The following is a 20,536-nucleotide window of genomic DNA, read 5'->3' as shown; positions in this document are numbered from 1 at the left end:
CAAATGGTTGTTAGAGTTTAACCCAATCAAATGTAATGTAATGAAGATAGGTCTAGGGAGCAGGAGGCCAGATACAAGCTATCATCTGGGAGAGGAAATTCTTCAGGAGTCAGAGAAAGAAAAAGACTTGGGGGTTGATATCACGCCAGACCTGTCTCCTGCAGCCCATATCAAGAGGATAACATCAGCGGCATATGCCAGGCTGGCCAACATACGAACGGCATTCAGAAACTTGTGCAAAGAATCATTCAGAACTTTGTATACCACATATGTCTGGCCAAACCTGGAGTATGCAGCCCCAGCATGGAGTCCATATCTAGTCAAGGATAAGACTAAACTGGAAAAGGTTTAAAGGTTTGCCACCAGACTAGTACCCGAGCTGAGAGGTATGAGCTACAAGGAGAGACTACGGGAATTAAACCTCACTTCACTCGAATACAGAAGAGTTAGGGAGGACATGATCACCACATTCAAGATTCTGAAGGGAATTGATAGGGTACATAAAGAAAGGCTATTTAACACAAGGGGCACACGCACAAGGGAACACAGATGGAAACTGAGTGTCCAAATGAGCCACAGAGATATTAGAAAGAACTTTTTTAGTGTCAGAGTGGTTGACAAATGGAATGCATTAGGAAGTGATGTGGTGGAGGCTGACTCCATACACAGTTTCAAGTGTAGATATGATAGAGCCAATAGGTTCAGGAATCTGTACACCTGTTGAATGACGGTTGAGAGGCGAGACCAAAGAGCCAGAGCTCAACCCCCGCAAAAACAACTAGGTGAGTACACACACAAACACACACACACACACACACAGTTTGAGTTTGCCTGGTGGATAGCGCGCAGGACTCGTAATTCTGTGGCGCGGGTTCGATTCCCGCACGAGGCAGAAACAAATGGGCAAAGTTTCTTTCACCCTGAATGCCCCTGTTACCTAGCAGTAAATAGGTACCTGGGAGTTAGTCAGCTCTCACGGGCTGCTTCCTGGGGTGTGTGTGTGTGTGTTGTGGAGAAAAAAAAAAAAAAAAGTAGTTAGTAAACAGTTGATTGAGAGTTGAGAGGCGGGCCGAAAGAGCAAAGCTCAACCCCCGCAAACACAACTAGATGAGTACAACTAGATGAATACAACTAGATGAATACACACACACACACACACACACACACACACACACACACACACACACACACACACACACACACACACACACACACACACACACACACACATTGAAGATGGCATGTCAAACGCCTCGTCAGCTTGGTCGACGTCATACCTATGTACTTAGATTGAAGGTTACATCCTTCGTGGGGGCAAGTGTACATGTATACAACGCTTGACTGCTGTAGAGGGTTCTCCGTCGGCTTCGGGCTGTTTTTGATAAGGAGTTCGGAAGTCTTCTTAGTTTTGTAGAATATTATCAGGGGATATTAGAATATTATTATTATACCTGATAATATTCTACAAAACCAAGAAGACTTGCGAACTCCTTATCAAAAACAGCCCGAAGCCGACGGAGAACCCTCTACAGCAGTCAAGCGTTGTATACATGTACACTTGCCCCCACGAAGGATGTAACCTTCAATCTAAGTACATAGGTATGACGTCGACCAAGCTGACGAGGCGTTTGACATGCCATCTTCAATCCGGTGCCCCTAGGAATCACATGAGACAAGCCCATGACATCACTCTAACAAGAGAAATGTTGAACAACAATACCTGCATAATAGACAAAACCCAAGATTCAAGAAGATTACAAATTCTTGAGGCAATTCATATAAGAATAGAACAACCTACCATGAACACCCAAATCACGGAACTATTTACTCTACCCACCATGAGAGAAAGAACAAGACCAGAACATAACGATGCCAACACAGAAGACAATGTCCAACATAACAGGCCAATTACACTGGATTAATCTTTGTGTTTAGAAAGGAGTTGCCTCGTATGGGCCAATAAGCCTTCTGCAGTTACCTCTATGTTTCACCTCACATTTATCCCTTATGTATCCCCCCATGTTTTCATCTTTATTGTATTATCACCTGACCCAGTGCGGGTATAAAATCAACCAGCATTGTAAGATCTGTTCACTTGAGAATGAACCATGGAGGTTCGAAACGTTGTGCAAATTGTATAAATAAGTGTAATACACTCTATAGTAAATCACTTCTTTTCTTCACCTTAAAAGTAAGAAAATGAGTTTTGGAGAACTCCTATTTCAACTAAGCCCTGATGCTAAGAAAATAGTTAGAGGGATAGAAGCCCTAAACCAGAAAATAATAAATACAGAATATGCGGTCATACCCATTGTTTCATTGGGATGAAATATCTAGGGCATCTAGATCTAACAGTATTTACGTCATGGGTGACTTTAATTTTAGCGGAATAAACTGGTTGAACAAAACAGGGAATAGTGAAGCAGAAGATTTTCTAGAATTAATTGACGATTGCTTTCTTACGCAACACATTAAGGAACCAACACGGGAAAATAATATTTTAGATTTAGTGTTAACTAACAGGGAAACGCAAATTAATGACATCGAAATAGGGAGTGAGCTAGGGAGCAGTGATCACAAAGAAATCAGATTTAGCATAGAATGGAATAGACCAGTAGGAGAAAATTCTGTTAAAGTGCCAGATTTTCGAAAAGCTGATTTTAATAGCCTAAGAAATTTTTTGGGTCAAATTGATTGGAAAGTCTTGGGTATGGGGTGGGGGCCGGTCTTGGAGCGAGACATGAACCCAGCGATAGGTGACTTAAATGGGGATTTCGATGTGGATTCAATATATAACTTATTTAAGAATATTCTAAACAAAGCACAGGAACGTAGTATACCATACAAATTGAATAGATCGTATACTAATGACCCAAAGTGGATAACAAAGAATTTGAAGAACCTTATAGGTAAAAAGAGAGCTTGGTACAAAAGGATTAAAAATGGGGAGGTCACTTTAGAACAGGAATTCGTACAACTGGTTAGAAATGTTAAAAAAGAGATAAGGAAAGCAAAAAGAAACTATGAAGTTCGCATAGCAGGGCAAGCAAAGACAAATCCTAAAGGGTTTTTTCAGTTATATCGTACTAAGACTAGGGAAAGGATAGGTCCATTAAAAACTGAGACAGGTCAAATAACAGATAGTGATGAAGAGATGAGTAGTATTTTTAATAAATATTTTGTATCTGTATTTACTAAAGAGGAACTTAACAATATGCCTTCAGCCGAACAAGTCTATGTGGGTGGGGACGAGGACAGGTTGACGAGTTTAGCAGTTACCAGGGAGGATGTTCTTAAACAAATAGTAAAACTCAAACCAAACAAATCCCCAGGGGCCGGATGAAGTGTTTGCTAGGGTGCTTAAAGAATGCAAAGAGGAGCTTTGTGACCCACTGTCAACCATATTTAATAAATCAATAGAGTCAGGCAGAGTGCCAGAGTTTTGGAAAGTTGCTAATGTGATACCAGTTTTTAAGAAAGGAGATAGATCACTTGCGTCTAACTATCGACCAATTAGCCTAACGTCTATTGTGGGAAAGTTACTCGAATCTATAATAGCAAATAAAATTCGTCTTCATCTTGAGAAACATAAATTAATAATTGAGTCGCAACATGGTTTTATAAATGGCCGTTCATGTTTAACAAATTTGTTATCTTTTTATTCTAGCATTGTTGAGGCAGTTGATAGTGGTAAGGATTGCGATGTTGTATACCTTGACTTTAGCAAAGCTTTTGATACAGTGCCACATGAAAGACTGATTAAAAAAATAGAGTCTCATGGTATTGGGGGTGCTATATTAAGCTGGATTAGGGCATGGCTATACCAAAGGAAACAGAGAGTTAGTATAAATGGAATCAAGTCAGAGTGGGAAAATGTTGTAAGTGGAGTGCCTCAAGGCTCTGTCCTGGGACCTCTGTTGTTTATAATATATATAAATGATTTAGATTCAGGTTTGAGTAGCAACATTTGCAAATTTGCCGATGATACGAAAATCGGTAGGGAAATTAATTCGGAGGAGGACTCACTATCACTTCAAGTTGATCTAGATAGGGTTTTGAAATGGTCAAAGGATTGGCAGATGCAGTTTAATGCTGATAAATGTAAAGTTCTGAGGTTAGGTAATGATGATAGAGTTACAAGATACGAGCTAGATGGTGTTGTGATTGCGAAGTCGGATTGCGAAAGGGATCTGGGAGTTATGATTAGTAAGAATTTAAAACAAAAGGATCAATGCATAAATGTTCGTAATAAGGCAAATCGGACACTTGGATTTATTAATCGCAGCGTTAGTAACAAGACACCTGGTGTGGTTCTCAAGCTATATCTTGCTCTAGTTAGGCCCCATTTAGATTATGCAGTTCAGTTTTGGTCGCCATATTATAGAATGGATATAAATTCACTTGAACGTGTCCAGCGTAGGATGACTAAGTTAATTCCCCAAATTAGAAATCTTTCATATGAAGAAAGATTAACAAAGCTTAAGTTGCATTCACTGGAAAGGCGAAGAGTTAGGGGTGACATGATAGAGGTTTACAAGTGGATGAATGGACATAACCGGGGGGATATTAATAGGGTATTAAAAGTATCAACACAGGACAGAACACGAAACAATGGATATAAATTGGATAAGTTTAGATTTAGGAAAGACTTGGGTAAATACTGGTTCAGTAACAGGGTTGTTGATTTGTGGAACCAATTGCCGCGTAACATTGTGGAGGTGGGGTCCCTCGATTGTTTCAAGCACGGGTTGGACAAGTATATGAGTGGGATTGGGTGGTTATAGAATAGGAGCTGCCTCGTATGGGCCAATAGGCCTTCTGCAGTTACCTTTGTTCTTATGTTCTTCTTATGTTCTTAAAGGATTAGAAATGGGGAGGTCACTTTAGAACAGGAATTCGTACAACTGGTTAGAAATGTTTAAAAAGAGATAAGGAAAGCAAAAAGAAACTATGAAGTTCGCATAGCAGGGCAAGCAAAGACAAATCCTAAAGTTTTTTTTCAGTTATATTGTATTAAGACTAGGGAAAGGATAGGTCCATTAAAAACTGAGACAGGTCAAATAACAGATAGTAATGAAGAGATGAGTAGTATTTTTAATAAATATTTTGTATCTGTATTTACTAAAGAGGAACTTAACAATATGCCTTCAGCCGAACAAGTCTATGTGGGTGGGGACGAGGACAGGTTGACGAGTTTAACAGTTACCAGGGAGGATGTTCTTAAACAAATAGTAAAACTCAAACCAAACAAATCCCCAGGGCCGGATGAAGTGTTTGCCAGGGTGCTTAAAGAATGCAAAGAGGAGCTTTGTGACCCACTGTCAACCATATTTAATAAATCAATAGAGTCAGGCAGAGTGCCAGAGTTTTGGAAAGTTGCTAATGTGATACCAGTTTTTAAGAAAGGAGATAGATCACTTGCGTCTAACTATCGACCAATTAGCCTAACGTCTATTGTGGGAAAGTTACTCGAATCTATAATAGCAAATAAAATTCGTCTTCATCTTGAAAAACATAAATTAATAATTGAGTCGCAACATGGTTTTATAAATGGCCGTTCATGTTTAACAAATTTGTTATCTTTTTATTCTAGCATTGTTGAGGCAGTTGATAGTGGTAAGGATTGCGATGTTGTGTACCTTGACTTTAGCAAAGCTTTTGATACAGTGCCACATGAAAGAGTGATTAAAAATTAGAGTCTCATGGTATTGGGGGTGCTATATTAAGCTGGATTAGGGCATGGCTATACCAAAGGAAACAGAGAGTTAGTATAAATGGAGTCAAGTCAGAGTGGGAAAATGTTGTAAGTGGGGTGTCTCAGGGCTCTGTTGTTTATAATATATATAAATGATTTAGATTCAGGTTTGAGTAGTAACATTTGCAAATTTGCCGATGATACGAAAATCGGAAGGGAAATTAATTCGGAGGAGGACTCACTATCACTTCAAGTTGATCTAGATTGGGTTTTGAAATGGTTGAAGGATTGGCAGATGCAGTTTAATGCTGATAAATGTAAAGTTCTGAGGTTAGGTAATGATGATAGGGTTACAAGATACGAGCTAGATGGTGTTGAGATTGCGAAGTCGAATTGCGAAAGGGATCTGGGAGTTATGATTAGTAAGAATTTGAAACAAAAGGATCAATGCATAAATGTTCGTAATAAGGCAAATCGGACACTTGGATTTATGAATCGCAGCGTTAGTAACAAGACACCTGGGGTGGTTCTAAATCTATATCTTGCTCTAGTTAGGCCCTATTTAGATTATGCAGTTCAGTTTTGGTCGCCATATTATAGAATGGATATAAATTCACTTGAACGTGCCCAGCGTAGGATGACTAAGTTAATTCCCCAAATTAGAAATCTTTCATATGAAGAAAGATTAACAAAGCTTAAGTTGCATTCACTGGAAAGGCGAAGAGTTAGGGGTGACATGAAAGAGGTTTACAAGTGGGTGAATGGACATAACAAAGGGGATATTAATAGTGTATTAAAAGCATCAACACAAGACAGAACACGAAACAATGGGTATAAATTGGATAAGTTTAGATTAAGGAAAGACTTGGGTAAATACTGGTTCATTAATAGGGTTGTTGATTTGTGGAACCAATTGCCGCGAAACATTGTGGAGGTGGGGTCCCTCGATTGTTTCAAGCATGGGTTGGACATGTATATGAGTGGGATTGGGTGGTTATAAATAGGAGCTGCCTCGTATGGGCCAACAGGCCTTCTGCAGTTGCCTTTGTTCTTATGTTCTTGGGTATGGGGTGTGGGCCGGTCTTGGAGCGAGACAAGAACCCAGCGATAGGTGACTTAAATGGGGATTTCGATGTGGATTCAATATATAACTTATTTAAGAAAATTCTAAACAAAGCACAGGAACGTAGTATACCATACAAATTGAATAGATCGAATACTAATGATCCAAAGTGGAAAACAAAGAATTTGAAGAACCTTATAGGTAAAAAGAGAGCTTGGTACAAAAGGATTAAAAATGGGGAGGTCACTTTAGAACAGGAATTCGTACAACTGGTTAGAAATGTTAAAAAAGAGATAAGGAAAGCAAAAAGAAACTATGAAGTTCGCATAGCAGGGCAAGCAAAGACAAATCCTAAAGGGTTTTTTCAGTTATATCGAACTAAGACTAGGGAAAGGATAGGTCTATTAAAATCTGAGACAGGTCAAATAACGGATAATGACAAGGAGATGAGTAGTATTTTTAACAAATATTTTATATCTGTATTTACTAAGGAAGAACTTAACAATATGCCTTCAGCCGAACAAGTCTATTTGGGTGGGGATGAGGACAGGTTGACTAGATTAGCAGTTACCAGGGAGGATGTAATTAAACAATTAGAAAAACTAAAACCAAACAAATCCCCAGGGCCGGATGAAGTGTTTGCCAGGGTGCTTAAAGAATGTAAAGAGGAGCTTTCCGAGCCACTGTCTACCATATTTAATAAATAAATAGAGTCAGGCAGAGTGCCAGAGTCATGGAAGGTAGCTAATGTGGTACCAATTTTTAAGAAAGGAGATAGATCACTTGTGTCAAACTATCGGCCGATTAGCCTAACGTCTATTGTGGGAAAGTTACTTGAATCAATAATTGCAAATACAATTCGTCTCCATCTTGAAAAACATAAATTAATAAATGAGTCGCAACATGGTTTTACAAATGGCCGTTCATGTTTAACAAATTTGCTAACTTTTTATTCCAGCATAGTTCAGGCAGTTGATAGTGTTAAGGATTGTGATGTTGTGTACCTTGACTTTAGCAAAGCTTTTGATACAGTGCCACATGAAAGACTAATTAAAAAAATAGAAGCTCATGGTATTGGGGGTGCTATATAAACTTGGATTAGGGCATGGCTATTCCAAAGGAAACAGAGAGTTAGTATAAATGGGGTTAAGTCAGAGTAGGATAATGTTGTTAGTGGAGTACCTCAGGGCTCTGTCCTGGGACCTCTGTTGTTTATAATATATATAAATGATTTAGATTCAGGTTTGAGTAGCAACATTTGCAAACTTGCCGATGATACTAAAATCGGTAGGGAAATTAATTCGGAGGAGGACTCACTATCACTTCAAGTTGATCTAGATAGGGTTTTGAAATGGTCAAAGGATTGGCAGATGCAGTGTAATGCTGATAAATGTAAAGTTCTGAGGTTAGGTAATGATGATAGGGTTACAAGATACGAGCTAGATGGTGTTGAGATTGCGAAGTCGAATTGCGAAAGGGATCTGGGAGTTATGATTAGTAAGAATTTAAAACAAAAGGATCAATGCATAAATGTTCGTAATAAGACAAATCGGACACTTGGATTTATTAATCACAGCGTTAGTAACAAGACACCTGGTGTGGTTCTCAAGCTATATCTTGCTCTAGTTAGGCCCCATTTAGATTATGCAGTTCAGTTTTGGTCGCCATATTATAGAATGGATATAAATTCACTTGAATGTGTCCAGCGTAGGATGACTAAGTTAATTCCCCAAATTAGAAATCTTTCATATGAAGAAAGATTAACAAAGCTTTAGTTGCATTCACTGGAAAGGCGAAGAGTTAGGGGTGACATGATAGAGGTTTACAAGTGGATGAATGGACATAACAGGGGGGATATTTAGATTTAGTTTTAACTAACAGGGAAACACGAATTAATGACATCGAAATAGGGAGTGAGCTAGGGAACAGTGATCACAAAGAAATCAGATTTAGCATAGAATGGAATAGACCAGTAGGAGAAAATTCTGTTAAAGTGCCAGATTTTCGAAAAGCTGATTTTAATAGCCTAAGAAATTTTTTGGGTCAAATTGATTGGAAAGTCTTGGGTATGGGGTGGGGGCCGGTCTTGGAGCGAGACATGAACCCAGCGATAGGTGACTTAAATGGGGATTTCGATGTGGATTCAATATATAACTTATTTAAGAATATTCTAAACAAAGCACAGGAACGTAGTATACCATACAAATTGAATAGATCGTATACTAATGACCCAAAGTGGATAACAAAGAATTTGAAGAACCTTATAGGTAAAAAGAGAGCTTGGTACAAAAGGATTAAAAATGGGGAGGTCACTTTAGAACAGGAATTCGTACAACTGGTTAGAAATGTTAAAAAAGAGATAAGGAAAGCAAAAAGAAACTATGAAGTTCGCATAGCAGGGCAAGCAAAGACAAATCCTAAAGGGTTTTTTTCAGTTATATCGTACTAAGACTAGGGAAAGGATAGGTCCATTAAAAACTGAGACAGGTCAAATAACAGATAGTGATGAAGAGATGAGTAGTATTTTTAATAAATATTTTGTATCTGTATTTACTAAAGAGGAACTTAACAATATGCCTTCAGCCGAACAAGTCTATGTGGGTGGGGACGAGGACAGGTTGACGAGTTTAGCAGTTACCAGGGAGGATGTTCTTAAACAAATAGTAAAACTCAAACCAAACAAATCCCCAGGGCCGGATGAAGTGTTTGCTAGGGTGCTTAAAGAATGCAAAGAGGAGCTTTGTGACCCACTGTCAACCATATTTAATAAATCAATAGAGTCAGGCAGAGTGCCAGAGTTTTGGAAAGTTGCTAATGTGATACCAGTTTTTAAGAAAGGAGATAGATCACTTGCGTCTAACTATCGACCAATTAGCCTAACGTCTATTGTGGGAAAGTTACTCGAATCTATAATAGCAAATAAAATTCGTCTTCATCTTGAGAAACATAAATTAATAATTGAGTCGCAACATGGTTTTATAAATGGCCGTTCATGTTTAACAAATTTGTTATCTTTTTATTCTAGCATTGTTGAGGCAGTTGATAGTGGTAAGGATTGCGATGTTGTATACCTTGACTTTAGCAAAGCTTTTGATACAGTGCCACATGAAAGACTGATTAAAAAAATAGAGTCTCATGGTATTGGGGGTGCTATATTAAGCTGGATTAGGGCATGGCTATACCAAAGGAAACAGAGAGTTAGTATAAATGGAATCAAGTCAGAGTGGGAAAATGTTGTAAGTGGAGTGCCTCAAGGCTCTGTCCTGGGACCTCTGTTGTTTATAATATATATAAATGATTTAGATTCAGGTTTGAGTAGCAACATTTGCAAATTTGCCGATGATACGAAAATCGGTAGGGAAATTAATTCGGAGGAGGACTCACTATCACTTCAAGTTGATCTAGATAGGGTTTTGAAATGGTCAAAGGATTGGCAGATGCAGTTTAATGCTGATAAATGTAAAGTTCTGAGGTTAGGTAATGATGATAGAGTTACAAGATACGAGCTAGATGGTGTTGTGATTGCGAAGTCGGATTGCGAAAGGGATCTGGGAGTTATGATTAGTAAGAATTTAAAACAAAAGGATCAATGCATAAATGTTCGTAATAAGGCAAATCGGACACTTGGATTTATTAATCGCAGCGTTAGTAACAAGACACCTGGTGTGGTTCTCAAGCTATATCTTGCTCTAGTTAGGCCCCATTTAGATTATGCAGTTCAGTTTTGGTCGCCATATTATAGAATGGATATAAATTCACTTGAACGTGTCCAGCGTAGGATGACTAAGTTAATTCCCCAAATTAGAAATCTTTCATATGAAGAAAGATTAACAAAGCTTAAGTTGCATTCACTGGAAAGGCGAAGAGTTAGGGGTGACATGATAGAGGTTTACAAGTGGATGAATGGACATAACCGGGGGGATATTAATAGGGTATTAAAAGTATCAACACAGGACAGAACACGAAACAATGGATATAAATTGGATAAGTTTAGATTTAGGAAAGACTTGGGTAAATACTGGTTCAGTAACAGGGTTGTTGATTTGTGGAACCAATTGCCGCGTAACATTGTGGAGGTGGGGTCCCTCGATTGTTTCAAGCACGGGTTGGACAAGTATATGAGTGGGATTGGGTGGTTATAGAATAGGAGCTGCCTCGTATGGGCCAATAGGCCTTCTGCAGTTACCTTTGTTCTTATGTTCTTCTTATGTTCTTAAAGGATTAGAAATGGGGAGGTCACTTTAGAACAGGAATTCGTACAACTGGTTAGAAATGTTTAAAAAGAGATAAGGAAAGCAAAAAGAAACTATGAAGTTCGCATAGCAGGGCAAGCAAAGACAAATCCTAAAGTTTTTTTTCAGTTATATTGTATTAAGACTAGGGAAAGGATAGGTCCATTAAAAACTGAGACAGGTCAAATAACAGATAGTAATGAAGAGATGAGTAGTATTTTTAATAAATATTTTGTATCTGTATTTACTAAAGAGGAACTTAACAATATGCCTTCAGCCGAACAAGTCTATGTGGGTGGGGACGAGGACAGGTTGACGAGTTTAACAGTTACCAGGGAGGATGTTCTTAAACAAATAGTAAAACTCAAACCAAACAAATCCCCAGGGCCGGATGAAGTGTTTGCCAGGGTGCTTAAAGAATGCAAAGAGGAGCTTTGTGACCCACTGTCAACCATATTTAATAAATCAATAGAGTCAGGCAGAGTGCCAGAGTTTTGGAAAGTTGCTAATGTGATACCAGTTTTTAAGAAAGGAGATAGATCACTTGCGTCTAACTATCGACCAATTAGCCTAACGTCTATTGTGGGAAAGTTACTCGAATCTATAATAGCAAATAAAATTCGTCTTCATCTTGAAAAACATAAATTAATAATTGAGTCGCAACATGGTTTTATAAATGGCCGTTCATGTTTAACAAATTTGTTATCTTTTTATTCTAGCATTGTTGAGGCAGTTGATAGTGGTAAGGATTGCGATGTTGTGTACCTTGACTTTAGCAAAGCTTTTGATACAGTGCCACATGAAAGAGTGATTAAAAATTAGAGTCTCATGGTATTGGGGGTGCTATATTAAGCTGGATTAGGGCATGGCTATACCAAAGGAAACAGAGAGTTAGTATAAATGGAGTCAAGTCAGAGTGGGAAAATGTTGTAAGTGGGGTGTCTCAGGGCTCTGTTGTTTATAATATATATAAATGATTTAGATTCAGGTTTGAGTAGTAACATTTGCAAATTTGCCGATGATACGAAAATCGGAAGGGAAATTAATTCGGAGGAGGACTCACTATCACTTCAAGTTGATCTAGATTGGGTTTTGAAATGGTCGAAGGATTGGCAGATGCAGTTTAATGCTGATAAATGTAAAGTTCTGAGGTTAGGTAATGATGATAGGGTTACAAGATACGAGCTAGATGGTGTTGAGATTGCGAAGTCGAATTGCGAAAGGGATCTGGGAGTTATGATTAGTAAGAATTTGAAACAAAAGGATCAATGCATAAATGTTCGTAATAAGGCAAATCGGACACTTGGATTTATGAATCGCAGCGTTAGTAACAAGACACCTGGGGTGGTTCTAAATCTATATCTTGCTCTAGTTAGGCCCTATTTAGATTATGCAGTTCAGTTTTGGTCGCCATATTATAGAATGGATATAAATTCACTTGAACGTGCCCAGCGTAGGATGACTAAGTTAATTCCCCAAATTAGAAATCTTTCATATGAAGAAAGATTAACAAAGCTTAAGTTGCATTCACTGGAAAGGCGAAGAGTTAGGGGTGACATGAAAGAGGTTTACAAGTGGGTGAATGGACATAACAAAGGGGATATTAATAGTGTATTAAAAGCATCAACACAAGACAGAACACGAAACAATGGGTATAAATTGGATAAGTTTAGATTAAGGAAAGACTTGGGTAAATACTGGTTCATTAATAGGGTTGTTGATTTGTGGAACCAATTGCCGCGAAACATTGTGGAGGTGGGGTCCCTCGATTGTTTCAAGCATGGGTTGGACATGTATATGAGTGGGATTGGGTGGTTATAAATAGGAGCTGCCTCGTATGGGCCAACAGGCCTTCTGCAGTTGCCTTTGTTCTTATGTTCTTGGGTATGGGGTGTGGGCCGGTCTTGGAGCGAGACAAGAACCCAGCGATAGGTGACTTAAATGGGGATTTCGATGTGGATTCAATATATAACTTATTTAAGAAAATTCTAAACAAAGCACAGGAACGTAGTATACCATACAAATTGAATAGATCGAATACTAATAGATATAGATAGATATAGATAGATATATTAGACGAGGAGGTGGAGTAGCCATATATGTTAGGGACAATTTGAAATGTAGTCTCAAAGAGGGAATCAAAACAGAGCCACACACAGAAACTATTTGGATTGAATTAAACGAAAAAGCTAATAATATTATAATAGGAGTAATATATAGGCCACCAAATTTAGACAGAATGGAAGCAAAGCATCTATGGGATGAAATATCTAGAGCATCTAGATCTAACAGTATTTATGTCATGGGTGACTTTAATTTTAGCGGAATAAACTGGTTGAACAAAACAGGGAATAGTGAAGCAGAAGATTTTCTAGAATTAATTGACGATTGCTTTCTTACGCAACACATTAAGGAACCAACACGGGAAAATAATATTTTAGATTTAGTGTTAACTAACAGGGAAACGCAAATTAATGACATCGAAATAGGGAGTGAGCTAGGGAGCAGTGATCACAAAGAAATCAGATTTAGCATAGAATGGAATAGACCAGTAGGAGAAAATTCTGTTAAAGTGCCAGATTTTCGAAAAGCTGATTTTAATAGCCTAAGAAATTTTTTGGGTCAAATTGATTGGAAAGTCTTGGGTATGGGGTGTGGGCCGGTCTTGGAGCGAGACAGAAACCCAGCGATAGGTGACTTAAATGGGGATTTCGATGTGGATTCAATATATAACTTATTTAAGAATATTCTAAACAAAGCACAGGAACGTAGTATACCATACAAATTGAATAGATCGAATACTAATGACCCAAAGTGGATAACAAAGAATTTGAAGAACCTTATAGGTAAAAAGAGAGCTTGGTACAAAAGGATTAAAAATGGGGAGGTCACTTTAGAACAGGAATTCGTACAACTGGTTAGAAATGTTAAAAAAGAGATAAGGAAAGCAAAAAGAAACTATGAAGTTCGCATAGCAGGGCAAGCAAAGACAAATCCTAAAGGGTTTTTTCAGTTATATCGTACTAAGACTAGGGAAAGGATAGGTCCATTAAAAACTGAGACAGGTCAAATAACAGATTGTGATGAAGAGATGAGTAGTATTTTTAATAAATATTTTGTATCTGTATTTACTAAAGAGGAACTTAACAATATGCCTTCAGCCGAACAAGTCTATGTGGGTGGGGACGAGGACAGGTTGACGAGTTTAGCAGTTACCAGGGAGGATGTTCTTAAACAAATAGTAAAACTCAAACCAAACAAATCCCCAGGGCCGGATGAAGTGTTTGCCAGGGTGCTTAAAGAATGCAAAGAGGAGCTTTGTGACCCACTGTCAACCATATTTAATAAATCAATAGAGTCAGGCAGAGTGCCAGAGTTTTGGAAAGTTGCTAATGTGATACCAGTTTTTAAGAAAGGAGATAGATCACTTGCGTCTAACTATCGACCAATTAGCCTAACGTCTATTGTGGGAAAGTTACTCGAATCTATAATAGCAAATAAAATTCGTCTTCATCTTGAAAAACATAAATTAATAATTGAGTCGCAACATGGTTTTATAAATGGCCGTTCATGTTTAACAAATTTGTTATCTTTTTATTCTAGCATTGTTGAGGCAGTTGATAGTGGTAAGGATTGCGATGTTGTATACCTTGACTTTAGCAAAGCTTTTGATACAGTGCCACATGAAAGACTGATTAAAAAAATAGAGTCTCATGGTATTGGGGGTGCTATATTAAGCTGGATTAGGGCATGGCTATACCAAAGGAAACAGAGAGTTAGTATAAATGGAATCAAGTCAGAGTGGGAAAATGTTGTAAGTGGAGTGCCTCAAGGCTCTGTCCTGGGACCTCTGTTGTTTATAATATATATAAATGATTTAGATTCAGGTTTGAGTAGCAACATTTGCAAATTTGCCGATGATACGAAAATCGGTAGGGAAATTAATTCGGAGGAGGACTCACTATCACTTCAAGTTGATCTAGATAGGGTTTTGAAATGGTCAAAGGATTGGCAGATGCAGTTTAATGCTGATAAATGTAAAGTTCTGAGGTTAGGTAATGATGATAGAGTTACAAGATACGAGCTAGATGGTGTTGTGATTGCGAAGTCGGATTGCGAAAGGGATCTGGGAGTTATGATTAGTAAGAATTTAAAACAAAAGGATCAATGCATAAATGTTCGTAATAAGGCAAATCGGACACTTGGATTTATTAATCGCAGCGTTAGTAACAAGACACCTGGTGTGGTTCTCAAGCTATATCTTGCTCTAGTTAGGCCCCATTTAGATTATGCAGTTCAGTTTTGGTCGCCATATTATAGAATGGATATAAATTCACTTGAACGTGTCCAGCGTAGGATGACTAAGTTAATTCCCCAAATTAGAAATCTTTCATATGAAGAAAGATTAACAAAGCTTAAGTTGCATTCACTGGAAAGGCGAAGAGTTAGGGGTGACATGATAGAGGTTTACAAGTGGATGAATGGACATAACCGGGGGGATATTAATAGGGTATTAAAAGTATCAACACAGGACAGAACACGAAACAATGGATATAAATTGGATAAGTTTAGATTTAGGAAAGACTTGGGTAAATACTGGTTCAGTAACAGGGTTGTTGATTTGTGGAACCAATTGCCGCGTAACATTGTGGAGGTGGGGTCCCTCGATTGTTTCAAGCACGGGTTGGACAAGTATATGAGTGGGATTGGGTGGTTATAGAATAGGAGCTGCCTCGTATGGGCCAATAGGCCTTCTGCAGTTACCTTTGTTCTTATGTTATGTTCTTATGTTCTTAATGATCCAAAGTGGAAAACAAAGAATTTGAAGAACCTTATAGGTAAAAAGAGAGCTTGGTACAAAAGGATTAAAAATGGGGAGGTCACTTTAGAACAGGAATTCGTACAACTGGTTAGAAATGTTAAAAAAGAGATAAGGAAAGCAAAAAGAAACTATGAAGTTCGCATAGCAGGGCAAGCAAAGACAAATCCTAAAGGGTTTTTTCAGTTATATCGAACTAAGACTAGGGAAAGGATAGGTCTATTAAAATCTGAGACAGGTCAAATAACGGATAATGACAAGGAGATGAGTAGTATTTTTAACAAATATTTTATATCTGTATTTACTAAGGAAGAACTTAACAATATGCCTTCAGCCGAACAAGTCTATTTGGGTGGGGATGAGGACAGGTTGACTAGATTAGCAGTTACCAGGGAGGATGTAATTAAACAATTAGAAAAACTAAAACCAAACAAATCCCCAGGGCCGGATGAAGTGTTTGCCAGGGTGCTTAAAGAATGTAAAGAGGAGCTTTCCGAGCCACTGTCTACCATATTTAATAAATAAATAGAGTCAGGCAGAGTGCCAGAGTCATGGAAGGTAGCTAATGTGGTACCAATTTTTAAGAAAGGAGATAGATCACTTGTGTCAAACTATCGGCCGATTAGCCTAACGTCTATTGTGGGAAAGTTACTTGAATCAATAATTGCAAATACAATTCGTCTCCATCTTGAAAAACATAAATTAATAAATGAGTCGCAACATGGTTTTACAAATGGCCGTTCATGTTTAACAAATTTGCTAACTTTTTATTCCAGCATAGTTCAGGCAGTTGATAGTGTTAAGGATTGTGATGTTGTGTACCTTGACTTTAGCAAAGCTTTTGATACAGTGCCACATGAAAGACTAATTAAAAAAATAGAAGCTCATGGTATTGGGGGTGCTATATAAACTTGGATTAGGGCATGGCTATTCCAAAGGAAACAGAGAGTTAGTATAAATGGGGTTAAGTCAGAGTAGGATAATGTTGTTAGTGGAGTACCTCAGGGCTCTGTCCTGGGACCTCTGTTGTTTATAATATATATAAATGATTTAGATTCAGGTTTGAGTAGCAACATTTGCAAACTTGCCGATGATACTAAAATCGGTAGGGAAATTAATTCGGAGGAGGACTCACTATCACTTCAAGTTGATCTAGATAGGGTTTTGAAATGGTCAAAGGATTGGCAGATGCAGTGTAATGCTGATAAATGTAAAGTTCTGAGGTTAGGTAATGATGATAGGGTTACAAGATACGAGCTAGATGGTGTTGAGATTGCGAAGTCGAATTGCGAAAGGGATCTGGGAGTTATGATTAGTAAGAATTTAAAACAAAAGGATCAATGCATAAATGTTCGTAATAAGACAAATCGGACACTTGGATTTATTAATCACAGCGTTAGTAACAAGACACCTGGTGTGGTTCTCAAGCTATATCTTGCTCTAGTTAGGCCCCATTTAGATTATGCAGTTCAGTTTTGGTCGCCATATTATAGAATGGATATAAATTCACTTGAATGTGTCCAGCGTAGGATGACTAAGTTAATTCCCCAAATTAGAAATCTTTCATATGAAGAAAGATTAACAAAGCTTTAGTTGCATTCACTGGAAAGGCGAAGAGTTAGGGGTGACATGATAGAGGTTTACAAGTGGATGAATGGACATAACAGGGGGGATATTTAGATTTAGTTTTAACTAACAGGGAAACACGAATTAATGACATCGAAATAGGGAGTGAGCTAGGGAACAGTGATCACAAAGAAATCAGATTTAGCATAGAATGGAATAGACCAGTAGGAGAAAATTCTGTTAAAGTGCCAGATTTTCGAAAAGCTGATTTTAATAGCCTAAGAAATTTTTTGGGTCAAATTGATTGGAAAGTCTTGGGCATAAGATCATAAGAACAAAGGCAACTGCAAAAGGCCTGTTGGCCCACATGAGGCAGCTCCTATTTATAACCACTCAATCCCACTCATATACTTGTCCAACCTGTCGGAAAAACCGACACCATTTAATAATCATACAGATAATAGCTGTGTTGTGTAAACAAGTTAACCCATAGAAAACGTAACTTGTAGTGGAATTACCGTCTAAAGAAAACGGGATATCATCACCACATACTATTATAATTCACCACCTATTATGGTGGGAATTATTCTTAAATACATTAGTCTTTGGACTTTACCATCAGAAAAACATCTCATATAAATTAACTTAATTATCAATATTAAAGTAGAGTAAATGTGACCCTTCTATCACTTATTGACATCTGGACAATGTAAGCTAGGCGTCAGGGTGAGGGAGGGCTGCCATTGTTTATACTAGACCAGAGGCTCGCAGGGAGCAAATTCGGCTCCTGTTAATTTTACTTGGACGTAGTGTTATGGAAACCAAAGGTGTACCATTATCAACACGCTGTCAACAAATCAAGTTAAGTGTTCTTTCCGAAACCCATGTATCTTCATTTATGGCCATTAATGTCATTATATAGGGTGGTCCAGTTAGAGCACGTGGTAGCCTCAAACTAAAGGTAATTAAGCCAGGTCTTTAAGGTTCCATGTACAGTGTTTTCTCTGATATAGCTTGTCATATATAGGTATCTGGCTTTACAGCTAGCGCCCTTTTGACAGGTCAAGACGAGGAAGCAAGACTTTATGCACCAGTTACTGGGTGATGGAATCTACCTCAAAGAGGATAATTTGGTGTCTACACCCTAGTTATACCTGGTGGACTAACCTGCTGTACTATAAGATAAGGAACCTTTTCAATGTATGTAGTTATTACTGTAGTTTGATTGGCTGCAAATAAATTAAATTAATATAAACCCCCCCTAATGTGTAGAGGATCGATTTGTGAGATTGAGATTATTGCAGAAATACAGTCCACTTATCATTATACAAATTGCTATCGAAGTATATAAATTAACGTAAATATATATTCATGTAAATCAAATAAATATAAATCTCACAGGTCAGTTCCCACACAACCCGCGCTTGAAACAATCGAGGGACCCCACCTCCACCACGTTACGCGGTAATTGGTTCCACAAATCAACAACCCTGTTACTGAACCAGTATTTACCCAAGTCTTTCCTAAATCTAAACTTATCCAATTTATACCCATTGTTTCGTGATCTGTCTTGTGTTGATACTTTTAATACCCTATTAATATCCCCTTTGTTATGTCCATTCATCCACTTATAAACCTCTATCATGTCACCCCTAACTCTTCGCCTTTCCAGTGAATGCAACTTAAGCTTTGTTAATCTTTCTTCATATGAAAGATTTCTAATTTGGGGAATTAACATAGTCATCCTACGTTGGACACGTGCAAGTGAATTTATATCCATTCTATAATACGGCGACCAAAACTGAACTGCATAATCTAAATGGGGCCTAACCAGAGCAAGATATAGCTTGAGAACCACACCAGGTGTCTTGTTACTAACGCTGCGATTAATAAATCCAAGTGTCCGATTTGCCTTATTACGAACATTTATGCATTGATCCTTTTGTTTTAAATTCTTACCAATCATAACTCCCAGATCCCTTTCGCAATCCGACTTCGCAATCTCAACACCATCTAGCTCGTATCTTGTAACTCTATCATCATTACCTAACCTCAGAACTTTACATTTATCAGCATTAAACTGCATCTGCCAATCCTTTGACCATTTCAAAACCCTATCTAGATCAACTTGAAGTGATAGTGAGTCCTCCTCCGAATTATTTTCCCTACCGATTTTCGTATCATCGACAAATTTGCAAATGTTGCTACTCAAACCTGAATCTAAATCATTTATATATATTATAAACAACAGAGGTCCCAGGACAGAGTCTTGAGGCACTCCACTAACAACATTTTCCCACTCTGACTTGACTCCATTTATACTAACTCTCTGTTTCCTTTGGTATAGCCATGCCCTAATCCAGTTTAATATTGCACCCCCAATACCATGAGCCTCTATCTTTTTAATCAGTCTTTCATGTGGCACTGTATCAAAAGCTTTGCTAAAGTCAAGGTACACAACATCACAATCCTTACCACTATCAACTGCCTCAACTATGATAAAATAAAAAGATAACAAATTTGTTAAACATGAACGGCCATTTATAAAACCATGTTGCGACTCAATTATTAATTTATGTTTTTCAAGATGAAGACGAATTTTATTTGCTATTATAGATTCGAGTAACTTACCCACAATAGACGTTAGGCTAATTGGTCGATAGTTACACGCAAGTGATCTATCTCCTTTCTTGAAAACTGGTATCACATTAGCAACTTTCCAAAACTCTGGCACTCTGCCTGACTCTATTGATTTATTAAATATGGTTGACAGTGGGTCACAAAGCTCCTCTTTGCATTCTTTAAGCACCCTGGCAAACACTTCATCCGGCCCTGGGGATTTGTTTGGTTTGAGTTTTACTATTTGTTTAAGAACATCCTCCCTGGTAACTGCTAAACTCGTCAACCTGTCCTCGTCCCCACCCACATAGACTTGTTCGGCTGAAGGCATATTGTTAAGTTCCTCTTTAGTAAATACAGATACAAAATATTTATTAAATATACTACTCATCTCTTCATCACTATCTGTTACTTGACCTGTCTCAGTTTTTAATGGACCTATCCTTTCCCTAGTCTTAGTACGATATAACTGAAAAAACCCTTTAGGATTTGTCTTTGCCCTGCTATGCGAACTTCATAGTTTCTTTTTGCTTTCCTTATCT

Source organism: Procambarus clarkii, chromosome 53 (genome assembly GCF_040958095.1).
Source record: "Procambarus clarkii isolate CNS0578487 chromosome 53, FALCON_Pclarkii_2.0, whole genome shotgun sequence".
Classification (NCBI taxonomy): Eukaryota; Metazoa; Arthropoda; class Malacostraca; order Decapoda; family Cambaridae; genus Procambarus; species Procambarus clarkii.
This window is presented reverse-complemented; position numbering follows the sequence as displayed.